The sequence below is a fragment of the Mizuhopecten yessoensis genome, unplaced genomic scaffold (genome assembly GCF_002113885.1).
Source record: "Mizuhopecten yessoensis strain PY_sf001 unplaced genomic scaffold, ASM211388v2 scaffold4823, whole genome shotgun sequence".
NCBI classification, from domain to species: Eukaryota; Metazoa; Mollusca; class Bivalvia; order Pectinida; family Pectinidae; genus Mizuhopecten; species Mizuhopecten yessoensis.
In genome coordinates, this window is record NW_018405739.1 from 269845 (window position 1) to 283517 (window position 13673).

At 36.7% G+C, this 13673-nt stretch overlaps 1 protein-coding gene across 1 annotated transcript in view; it reads left to right on the plus strand.

Moving 5' to 3' along the window:
- The first annotated feature begins 7794 nt into the window (after positions 1-7794).
- LOC110449807 (organic cation transporter protein-like) overlaps positions 7795-13673 on the plus strand; it is a 36660-nt gene continuing 30781 nt past the window's right edge. The window contains exon 1 of the mRNA XM_021496901.1: positions 7795-7853. The gene's annotated coding sequence lies outside the window, so the exon portion shown is untranslated. The remainder of the gene's footprint in view (positions 7854-13673) is intronic.

The window sequence follows — 13673 nt, forward strand, 5'->3', positions numbered from 1 at the left end:
TACTACGAAAGATTTGTTTACAATATCCTAGTTCCTTACTGACCTACATTTTCCTGGATTTGTCGGAAGACTTCATAGCATTTTCACGGTGCTTCCCATATTTGATTGATGTGTATTAGTTCTTCTTGTCCTTTCGCACTGACTTTCATTTTATGGTTTTGTGGATCATTTTTCTGTTTTACTTTGAGTAACGTATTTGCAGCAAACTTCAATCGCACGTCAATCTGACTTTTCATCAACATGTTCATTACACACAGGACAATACCAGCATTACTAAGGGATGTGATAATCAGAGAACACAGTAGGTAAGTTGTGCGGGCTGCGGGTATTAAGCGTACATGTAGGTGTTCAAGCTACGTGAAATTTTGGAGGAGAACCGGAAACAAGGAGAAATTAGTTAAATGCCATTATAGATAGTGCGATTATTACATATCTGAAGTAAAAGAATCGTGTCTGCCAGTCGAAGGACATTGAGATTCACTAAAACTTCATCAATACAAAGGTAGTGGTGATTCTACTGATGGCGAACGCACCAGCAACAGTGGCAACCCTTGATTGGTCGTTATCACAACGTAATATTCTTTCCTTATTAATTTTTTATGTGCCTTTAACAGATGAGGAAAAAAGTGATAATACTAATTCCGTATCTTTAAAGATTACTTTCTTTATTCACCTTTTACTTTTTCTTCACACGGCGCAAACTTGCCGTATATGTTTACACATGGTTGTCAATTGTTTACAATCACATAGATGATATCTAACAGTGTCTTCAGTAATAACAAATATGTTTCTCGATTGTGGCTAATATTTTGATATCTTCCATGAGTGTTGCAGATTTCTAGGGGGAGGGCCTAGACATCTGCAGCAGTCCATTCAAGCTGTCTGTTGTGATCGTCTGCTGGATAGCCGAACTACTCGGTAGTGAAGCGGACGTAAAACCTATCAATCAATCAATCAATCAATCTGTTCTGTTTTGAGGTCGTATCGTCGGTATCGTGTTTTTAAATGCATCACCTAACTTTTTTTTTTCTTCATCGATCGCCTTAGCCCTACCCTCAACACCAACCGTAACCCCCTCGCTACACACACCTAAACACTCCACTCCATTTGTCATGTTTTAGAAGAGCTATCAAATGTTCCATGATATTTACATTGGATGGATAGTAGTTTCCAAATAATGCACTCCTATACCACTATTTATCAGGGCTTCTTATTCCACTCGACCTCATTCTTTGAGGCCTTCAAGAAGGAAGTCTGTGAGGCGATACTGTCGGTAGTGTGTTAAATGAATCACCTTTAACAGTCATTTCTGATACCTTTTCATTTTCTGTTCCGATGAAATTAATATTTTCAGGCACAATATACTACCTTTTAACATGCACAGACTCGCACGCTACACATAAGACTCGCAAAAGGGTGTGATAGATAGATATATAGATAAATCCATATTCAGTAAAAAAATTGGAAGAGTAACTAGAAAGACTCTTGTATTTTGAAGAAAACAAAAACAACAAAATAAACCACACACACATTGCCTTGCGATTGGGAGAAATGCATTTACACGGTATATCTTTTATTTTAATTGTAAGAAAACGCTATCTATCTGTACCCGATGTTTGTAAGTTTCTGGTCTTTAAGGATTGAATCTTGCTTTGGTCGATTTCATGAGGTGCTGAATTGAGTTGGTCTTGAAACAAATTAAATAATGTGAAGCTACAGTAATTGACTGTCGAATTAGACAGGAACCCAGACGAGGCTAGAACGGACGGAACATTGGATATGACAATTGGCTGTTCGACTGTATTTCATATAAGACGGGACCACATGGATCTACCACAGGGGTTCGTTACAAATGTTTGAAATGCACACGCTATACTGATATGGGTCACATCACACATAAACATACATTTAGATGTTTGTTTATGTGTGCTGTGACCGATATCAGTTATAGCATGGTATGTGTATTTCAGACGTTTATACCTAACCCCTGTGGATCTACGTTACTTACACAAGGCAGAATGGGTAGCTGGAGGGAGAATTCCTAGGGCAGAACATGACTGTCACTAACGCTAGCAACCGTGAGTTGATAATATTTTGCTGATTTATCATTGAACAATTTCTTGTGTTGCTTAAACATGTCAATAGTTATCTCCCTTCACAAAATCATACGCACAGGCAATGTTAATCTGGTCAAATTCATGGGAAAATGAAACAGGTAACATTTGGTAGTTTCATTTAGTCCAACTTGAGTAGGGATTGAAATATATATATAGAGAATTTTCCTGATGAACCTTTAAAGAGAAGAAAGCGGTAGGGAAGTCGAAGAAACTCTTGCCTTTTGTTTTATATATATATGTATAATAAAAAAGGATTAAATGTCCCTGTGAAGTAAGTAAATATACTTACTTTGTTAACATGTAGATTTCGTTAAGACTCAGTTTTAGTTTGTTGTCTTTGTACAGTCATGCGTGTTCTGAGTCCATTGCCGAACACGCATGACTGTACATAGACAAGAAACTAGAACTGAATCTTTACGAAATCTGCATGTCAACAAATATATTCATGTATGTGCTGGAGAGAAACCTGAAGAGCCATGTGAAGGGTAAAAGCAGGTAGTTTTTTAGTTGGTCGTTAAATCTTATTTTTTCTATATATATAAATATATAGCGATAAATAGTTTTAAATGTCCATGTGACGGTAAAAATATAAATAAAACAAAACACTAGTATAATCGGCTAGCGTTTTCGCCCATCTTGGGGCTCTTCAGGCGATTTAGATTTATTTGTGACGTCATAAATGGATTACACATACTTCAGAGGTCAAAAATAATGACGTCATAAACAAAATACACATAATTCGGACGTCTAGAAATTGCGACGTCTTAAAAAGTTACATGAATGTACTTGCGTCAATGAAATAAATTGAAATAGAAACGGAGCATATTAAAAATGCTCAAATGAATACATTGTTCAATTGTAAAAGTTAAAAACATCTGATAGTAAAAATGAATTTCAAAGCACAATACTTAGTTCATCTGAACATATTAAACATACGGATTTGTAAATTCAAAATTTATAAGAAGTGCTCGAAATTTCCCGCGTTCAAGACCAGTTTTAGAATTTCAATAAACATGTTCTCATTTAACTCTCTTGCAATAGTATCTGATGTGTTAATTTGGTAAATTGGTAAAACTAAAAACTGATAATTTGAACACTGATGAACTTTTTTGTTAACTAATAAATTTTGTAATCTATCAGTTTTGGCTGGTTGACGATGGACTGCCATTCTTTGACGTAGTTCATTTCCAGTTTGACCTATGTATAGTTCAGAGCATCTCTTACAAATTACAGCATAAATCACATTTCTTGATTTACAACTCATATTACATCTCATTGCAAATGTTATGCCATTCTTAAAAACAAACGAGTTACACTCAACAATCATAGAACATGTTCCACATCTCGGTTGCATACACTTTGTCACGCTGTACATTTACATTTATTTTCTCATCAAATCAAACGTTTCAGATTCCTTGGTTGTCTTTTGCAATTAATTATTTTCTTTTTCTCCAAGACACGTTTCATTGTTTTGCTATTCTTTAAAAAATTTCCGTGAACTTTCATAATTGGAAACATGTTAAAATTGTTAGGGTTGAATGTTGTAACAAACGATATAATATCCTTTTGTATTGACACTATTTCGGTCGTTAACTGAAATTGGACCCTTCTCCTTAGCTCTTTGAATACCGTTAAATATAATTTTGTCTGGATAGCATTGATAAGATTATCTACTGAATTATTTAATCGCTCCTATAACTTACATTTATCACTGACTATGGTAACTTATCTAGATGCCAAACAAAATGGTATGTTAACTTTTGTATGTTTGGTGTACCTGGAATGAAATCAAAGACAGTTCTGGGAATCAGTTGGTTTGCAATACAAATCTGTAGATATGTGTCCGTTTGTTAATTCTACCAAAATATCTAGAAAAGGAAGTTTATCATCACTAATTTCCATAGTAAACTGCATATCCGAGTGTAAGGAATTTAACTCAGAATGAAAATCACAGAGACATTTTTGTCCGGGGGCCAGATGATAAAACCACCATCTAAAAATCTCAAAAAAACTGTTTTTCAAAAAAACGGAAATTCTTTATCTAAACTCTGTTCTATTTTGTCCAAAAGAATCTCTTCCAAATATCGTAACACTAAAGTTGCATAAGTAGGGGCAACTTTAGTACCCATTGCCGTACCCGTACATCGCTGATAATGGTTACCATTGAAATAACACGTGTTTCTTTCTAGAACAATTTTGGGGGCGCTTATTATAAATTCTTTTCTAAATCTTCCGTTTACATAGTCCGGATATCTCTGTAACCAATATTTAACAGTCTTTATACCTAAATCATGTGGTATGTTAGTATAAAGGCCATCAAAAGAGACCAATTTGAAACAAACTGTCACTGTCTTCGTAAACGAGATAAAAAGTCAAAATCGTCCTTAATGACACTTTTAACAGCTGGACGTAGTGGTTTTAAGATGATATCCAGAAAATGACTCAGACGTTGCGTAACACTTTCGGGACCGCCAACAATATGCCTAAATCTTAAATTATCTGGACAAAATATTGAAACGTTTTCTGAATTCTGCTCCGTAATAGCATTATGAATTATTTTACTCCTATGTATCCTAGGTAGTCCATAAAAATTACTCTTACGAAACGAAAAAATTTGTGAGGTAATCAATCACTTCCTCCATTAGACCTTCACTACAAGGATCTAAGACATTCTTGATAAGTTTCATTGTAACAGAATCAATATTTTCAGATGTGATTTGATAGAAATCCTCATCAGACAGCATTTATAATATTTTATCACGATAGTACTCACTATCCATAACAACAACCATACCTCAATTATCCGCCTCCTCTTTATTTACAATAGACTTATCATTAATCAAACTTTCGATTGCTTTACGTTGTTTGAAGGAAAGATTATTTTTAACCTTGTTACCTGACAAAGGATTATTTTCAGAGCTTCAATAGTGGATTCTAAGTAAGAATCACTACTTTTTGGCGGATTCCATTTAGATGTGTTTCTCACTAAACCTTCATTATCAGGAGATTCCTCTTTATCACATTTTTTTTCTTCTAAACGCAGTTTCCTGCAACAATGTAATATATCTCTTTTAAGGTCTTTGTCATCATATTTTGGTGTTGGGCAACATTTTAAACCTTATTTCAATAACTCAATTTCATCCTCAGTTAATATTTTACTTGATAAATTGATGACTTTAGGTTGAATTTTAGCATGTTTACCATGTCACTTACCACTTATAAATATATATATAATCCGTAAACACATCACCACCCTTGCTTAATTAAACATTTTCTGTGTAACGTTATTTGCATTGTTTCAAGAACCAAATAAATACAATATGACGACTTGGCCAAAAGGCAATTGTTTATATTCTGGAACGATACTAGGCGATAGATCACTCAAGCGTGACCATGCCTGTAGATTTCAGGTCGGAAAACTAGATCTCTTTTACTTGTGTACTCGTTTGGCTTATACGAACTCGTGAATTATATTAAAACATATGCCACATTCACATTATTAGGTATTCTGTTTATTATTACATTTTTATCAACAAAATCCCACCCCCGAACGCGAAGCGACACTTATTAAACTGACAATTTTTGATCTGGTTAATTGTCTAAAAATTATTGCGGGATAAAATATAGTTTTATGTCCAAAAACTTGAATTTGAGTTTCCCCGAATTGATGGTTTACATAGTCCACTGGCTTCCATGAAAACGAAAGTTAACTGTGGAATAACATATTCTATTATATGACTGGTGCTGATTGGAGGAGCGACGTCATGTGAAGAGTCTGTAAATATGTAACAGAACTCGTTCTATGAATAGAAAAGTGTTACAAACCTCGACCTATAAATAGAAAAGTGTCACAAAAACGCAACTAAAAATAGGCCTAGGTAATTTCCCAGCCAGTCTGTAATTCTAATACTAATCACACTGCTGAATTCAACTACAAATGAATTATCTCATTAAATTCTGAACTATGTGAACATTGATGATGTCGATTGTACAAACAATATTTACTTTAAATTAAATATCACTCGAATTGAATCTGAAATTCAATTTTTGTGTATGTTATTTTCTATTTGAAGTCCTTCACTCTGTAATTCCAAAACGGTCCATGCCATTCATGTGTTTATGACTTGAAAAAGTATTTATCTCATTGTAAAATGTCATATAATAAAACAATTGTGGACTTCAGTTTCAGTCTATCCCTAATTTACGGACCTGATCTGGATAATATCCATCTCGGCCTTCGGCCTTTGTGAGTATTCTTTAGATCAGATCCGTAAATCAGGAATAAACCTCACCTGAAGTCCATAATTGTATAGTGTTTACCCCAGAGAATAGTCCCCTTACGATTTGTATAACAGATGTATCTCAGAAGGGTTTTCTCTAGGCCAATAGTAGTTTGTAATCAGTGTTTTGATTGGTCAAATCAGAGAAAGGTGAAAAATATCAGTTTTTTTACTCAATGAAAAGTATCACTTTATCCAGGGACGTATATACTGTCCCTGCTTTATCGAATGAATAAATTTCAATATTTCACTGATAAAATTTAATAAAATTTCGTATCTTTACGTCCAAACATTGCCATGGGAATCCCCAGATTGAGTACAATCCTATGATTCAATGTTGGAAGGTAACCTTGTGTACATACCTCCGTGTATCCTATAGCGTGGAAGGTTCCTGAAGTGTTGCTTGTTTACGGTATTAGGCTTCTCACGTTTAAGTTTATAGTAGAATGACTTGTAGAACCCCTAGTACGAATTACAGCTGATTGAATCGATTGTCATCGTTCTCTTTAACAACTAAATGAAATGGACTTGAGCAAAGCTACTATTTGAAATAAAGCTCAGGGCCCGTATTCATGAAACCGTTCGCATGGTCAAGCATGACTTTTGTGCTAAACCAGCTTTCTTGTAACTCGCTTAAATTATGTCCAACGATCCAATGTAAGCATTCAAAAATATTTCGCTTTAAGTCTCTTGAATTCTTTTTCATATCATTTACAAAATAAGATTGTATTATTAATGTATCAATGGTTTCATGAATACGGGCCCAGTTATCGATGCGCAAAATAATTGGACGCGCAAGGTTGCCGGAATTCACTGCACTGATTTCTGTTTCATAGCGTGTTTGATGTATATTAATTAAAAGGAACTCGCGTAAAGGCTCAAACAAAAGGCGAACAAGAATCAATTGGGGGCAATATTCTTCTGTTACTTTTCGATTACGTATGGATCTGTTTGCTCTGTTGGTATTTGTATAACTATAGTTAAATAAGAAAGACATTGAATTGAAGTTTGAACGGCGGATAGTTGAGTACCGCCATTACAACCACGCGCTAGGTCAGGTGGTCATATTGATATAGATCACAGGTTTTAATTAATATATTCTTGTCATATTTGGGTTACAATATGGTTAAGTCAACACTTCTGTCGTCGGGGGATTTGTTCGTGTAAAGGTTCTAGCGGCATTGGAATATAAAAGCAAACTGACGATTTAAATAGTAGTTTTAAAAAGTGTGTCATTGATCATGAGTAGTTGAATCTCATATTACAACAAGCGCTTTAACCGTCAATGAAGGGTTCAGGTAGTACAGACCAGCCCATAGTTACTACAGGACTTACACGACAAAAGAAGCGCGACCATGTCATGAGGATAAGTGTTGACTGACTACGATATAAATAGTCCACACCAGCGCATGGGCAAAAGCTTGCAGGACACACGTGAGGAAACCAGATTGAGAAAGTACGTATGTATACCATAATAACTACATCAAAGCACATACACACCAACACATATTTACACATGTCATTTATGCTTTAAAACATACATTTTATAAACAATTCTAATATTTGTTTGGATATATTGACTATTCTTGATAAGATCCAACCGTCATGTATGTAACATCTTGTGCACTACGCGCGCTATATATACTGGTACCAGAGTTCATGTGTATTATAGACCGATGTCTATAGTTTTACAAGCATTCACTGCTCTAGTAACGGAATAATATTTTGATTACATTTGAGTACATGTGTGTTCTTGTTTTAACATTATTGTTCAGCTCATTATACACTCGCAAAGCTGATGCCTAGTTGAACACCTATAGTGTTGTCTGACTGGTTTCAATATAAATCAATCAAGCAGTTTATTATTTACTAAAGTTTATCCGATAATCCAGGTGGAGTTTAAATTCTGTGTGTAGTATTTTAAGTGTGTTCCGTACTAGCCTTTTTATATCTTGTAAAACTGTTGTACATTGGGATACATTGAACTAATAAGGCCATATTAATTACAATTGACAGGAGAATGTTAACATACGTAACGTAATGAAAAGGTTTCTACAAATCGACGTCGTAGAACTGATGTTAACATACACGGTTTGAAATATTAAACATAATTGTGAGCGTTATTTGGAGATTTCAATTCAACATGCCTAACAGTTTATTCCTTTGAACTTCACTTCTTTATAAAACAGAACAGATAATCTATTACAAGAGCATTTAAATCCACCAAGTGAATGACCGGGAATCAGTCATCGTAGTGCAATAGTTATTTTGAAGCTACAGTTATATTAATAGACAGGTTATCGTGGTGTATCGATTGTCGTGATGAAGTATCTAGTGATATACAGGTTATCGTGGTGTATTAGTTGTCGTGATGTATTATTTAGCGATATACCGGTTTTCGAGGTGTATCAGTTGTCGTGATGAAGTATCTAGTGATAGACCGGTTATCGTGGTGTATCAGTTGTCGTGATGTATTATCTAGCGATATACCGGTTACCGTGGTGTATCGATTGTCGTGATGAAGTGTCAAGCGATATACCGGTTATCGTGGTGTATCGATTGTCGTGATGTAGTATCTAATGATAGACCGGTTATCGTGGTGTATCGATTGTCGTGATGAAGTATCTAGTGATAGACCAGTTATCGTGGTGTATCGATTGTCGTGATGTTGTATCTAGCGATAGACCGGTTATCGTGGTGTATCGATTGTCGTGATGAAGTATCTAGAGACAGACCGGTTATCGTGGTGTATCAGTTGTCGTGATGTTGTATCTAGCGATAGACCGGTTATCGTGGTGTATCAGTTGTCGTGATGTAGTATCTAGCAATATACCGGTTACCGTGGTGTATCGATTGTCGTGACGTAGTATCTAGCGATATACCGCTTATCGTGGTGTATCAGTTGTCGTGATGTAGTATCTAGCAATATACCGGTTACCGTGGGGTATCGATTGTCGTGACGTAGTATCTAGCGATATACCGCTTATCGTGGTGTATCAGTTGTCGTGATGTAGTATCTAGCAATATACCGGTTACCGTGGGGTATCGATTGTCGTGACGTAGTATCTAGCGGTATACCGGTTATCGTGGTGTATCAATTGTCGTGATGAAGTATCTAGCGATATACCGGTTATCGTGGTGTAAAAGTTATGCTGATGAAGTATCTAGTGATAGCCCGGTTATCGTGGTGTATCGATTGTCGTGATGAGGTATCTAGAGACAGACCGGTTATCGTGGTGTATCAGATGTCGTGATGTTGTATCTAGCGATAGACCGGTTATCGTGGTGTATCAATTGTCGTGATGAAGTATCTAGCGATATACCGGTTATCGTTGTGTATAAGTTATGCTGATGAAGTATCTAGTGATAGACCGGTTATCGTGGTGTATCGATTGTCGTGATGAAGTATCTAGCGATAGACCGGTTATCGTGGTGTATCGATTGTCGTGATGAAGTATCTAGCGATATACCGGTTATCGTGGTGTAAAAGTTATGCTGATGAAGTATCTAGTGATAGACCGGTTATCGTGGTGTATCGATTGTCGTGATGAAGTATCTAGCGATAGACCGGTTATCGTGGTGTATCGATTGTCGTGATGAAGTATCTAGCGATATACCGGTTATCGTGGTGTAAAAGTTATGCTGATGAAGTATCTAGTGATAGACCGGTTATCGTGGTGTATCGATTGTCGTGATGAAGTATCTAGTGAGTTACCGGTTATTGTGGTGTATCAATTGACGTGATGAAGTATCTAGTGAAAGATCGGTTATCATGGTGTAAAAGTTATGCTGATGAAGTATCAAGTGATAGACCGGTTATCGTGGTGTATCGATTGTCGTGATGAAGTATCTAGCGATAGACCGGTTATCGTGGTGTATCGATTGTTGTGATGAAGTATCTAGCGATATACCGGTTATCGTGGTGTATCAATTGTCGTGATGAAGTATCTAGTGAGTTACCGGTTATTGTGGTGTATCAATTGACGTGATGAAGTATCTAGTGAAAGATCGGTTACCGTGGTGTATCAGTTGTCGTGATATACAAGTAACACCAATGTGTCAGTTACCGTGATTTCTCTAACAACCATTAAAGGTTTCCCTATGGTTGACATTATTGTTTACTCACTAGGGGTAACGCACTGGGGCTAATATCATTTGTCAATCTTTTCAATTCTGACGTCACGTTATAATGATTCGCGACGTCATCTTTTACTGTGACGTCATGATCTATGACAATTGTTTCCATATATTTGAAACAGACATCAAGTTGTTTTCATAATAAACATGTGGTTTTTCCATGTAAATATAAACGTTGCGGGAGAAAAAAGGTCTACAAACTCGTGATTGTTGGTTATCATGTTTATCTAACTCTCGTGAGTTTATTTTCAAAATGTAAAAGACATGTGGTAACCCTGGTGTTTTTATACAATTTGGAAATTAACAAACTCGAGACGTTACATGGTAACCAAACCCCAATCGATACGGAACCTCTATTTATCGATATCGTGTTATACAGGTTATCGTGGTGTACCAGGTACATGTATCATGATGTACGAGTAAAATAGTTGATGATCCAGTAAACAATATATATTTGCGGGTCGTTGTTTATAAAAGTAGGACAGTGTTTAAAGGATAAGTTTATAACTTGAATATGATATTTGTCAGTATGATATTAGCATAATACAACTGGTACATGGCAATTACTGATCCGGGTACAGCATGGTGTCCAGAGACTGAAGTTTACAGGCAAAAGGACGAATCAAATTAATTGATTTATTTTCAAATACAAAAATCAAACAATATTTTATTCAAGACACTTAGAACTGATATCCAATACTTCTATGCATCTGCTTGGTTACCTTGATTCGTACATATGGTCCTTATTTTCCTCGGACGTACCCGCGAAACGAACCCCCGTGTTTGTTCTCGTCTCTGTGTCAATGTTTACGCCGTCAATATGTGACATCGGCAATATATGCGATGTCGACAATATATGTGACGCCAATGATGATGACGTCATAATAGAGAAGCAGTACTAGTGTAGCGAAACTAGGCTGTGACGATCCAGTCTCAGGAACTGATTTGAGCTCGACAGGTATTGTAACTGCGGGAAGGTAATACTGGTGGTTGCCTAACATGCGAATTTCTACGAGATAGACGCCATATGATATGGCTTAGAGAAGATGGTGACGTGATTTCCGTCATTGTTATTATTTATATTTTCCAATATTTGTATTGAAAGCTGTATTTAATCTCAGGGAAACTATACTCTAAGGTGCTTAACTTTCAACATATGGCAGGAATAATATTCAAAACGATAAGTCGAGTGTGGGGAAGCCTTGCTCTTTGTCACGTTACCATTATTGTCATGAAATATGTAATGTATACGACTTTTTTCTGAACTCCTGACGTGAACAAAACAAACTGTTTCCTTATTTACCAAATTCCATGATCGATTCTGAAGCTAAAAGCCAAAAGAATAAGCATTGAATGAATATAAAGTGAAAGTAGGAAATATCTTGTTTCCCTGTGCCTGTCTCACACTCTCTGTGAGGTGCATCAGTTGTCACTATGTAACTATGTTGACAAGCCAGGTGAATTCAATTCAGCCATTAACATGTCAAGAAAAGCTGGGAAAAAATTAGACGTGTATATCTGATGTATGGGAGGTGTATTCCTGATGTATGAGAGGGGTGTATCTGATGTATAGAAGATGCGTATCTGATGTATAGGAGGTGTGGATTTGATGTATGAGAGGTGGGTATCTGATGTCTAGGAGGTGTAGATCTGATGTATGGGAGGTGTATATCTGATGCATGGGTGACGGCTTCCTAATGTATGAGAGGTGTGTATTTGATGTCTAGGAGGTGTATACCTGATGTATGGGAGGTGTGGATCTGATGTCTAGGAGGTGCGTATCTGATGTATAGAAGATGTGTATTTGGTGTATGAGAGGTGTGTATCTGATGTCCAGGAGGTGTATATCTGATGAATGAGAGGTGTGTATCGGATGTTTAGGAGGAGTATATCTGATGTATGACAGGTGTGTATCTGATGTCTAGGGGGTGGATATCTGATGTCTGGGAGGGGTATTCCTGATGTATGAGGGGTGTGTATCTGGTGTATAGAAGATGTGTATTTGATGTATGAGAGGTGGGTATCTGATGTCTAGGAGGCGTATATCTGATGTATGAGAGGTGTACTCCTGATGTATGAGAGGCGTGTATCTGATGTCTAGGAGGTGGATATCTGATGTATGGGAGGTGTGGATCTGATGTCTAGGAGGTGCGTATCTGATGTATAGAAGATGCGTATCTGATGTATAGGAGGTGTGGATTTGATGTATGAGAGGTGTATTCCTGATGTATGAGGGGTGTGTATCTGGTGTATAGAAGATGTGTATTTGGTGTATGAGAGGTGTGTATCTGATGTTTAGGAGGTGTATATCTGATGTATAGAAGATGTGTATTTGGTGTATGAGAGGTGTGTATCTGATGTCTAGGGGGTGTATATCTGATGTATGACAGGTGTGTATCTGATGTCTAGGAAGTGTGTATCTGATGTATAGAAGGTGTGTATTTGATGTATGAGAGGTGTGTATCTGATGTCTAGGAGGTGTATACCTGATGTATGGGAGGTGTATATCTGATGTATGAGAGGTGTGTATCTGATGTCTAGGAGGTGTGTATCTGATGTATAGAAGATGTGTATCTGATGTATTGGAGGTGTGTATCTGATGTATTGGAGGTGTATATCTGATGTATGGGAGGTGTGTATCTGATGTCTAGGAGGTGTGTATCTGATGTATAGAAGGTGTTTATCTAATGTAAAGGAGGTGTGTATCTGATGTATAGGAGGTATGTATCTGTTGTATAGGGGATGTGTATCTGATGTATAGAAGGTGTATATCTGATGTAAAGGTGTTTCACAATTGTCACTTATTTATTCAAGGGGAGAGGGTAAAAATGAGACTTTTGGGTATACATTAATTTCAGTGGAAAATAATTCAAATTTGGTTGGAGTTGTCATCATGTGCACCCCCAGGGTCTGAGAGGTGTAGCCAAAAGGAGGCAAAGTAGCTTAAATTTATAGGTCACCTGAGACAAAGTCTCAAGTGACCTATTGCGATCGCCTTTTGTCCGTCGTCGTCCGTCGTCCGTCGTCCGTCGTGCGTCCGTAAACAATTTACATTTTCGACTTCTTCTCCAAAACCCCTGAACCAATTTCAATGAAATTTTGCAGGGACCTTCCATGGACAAAGGTCAACAAAAATAGT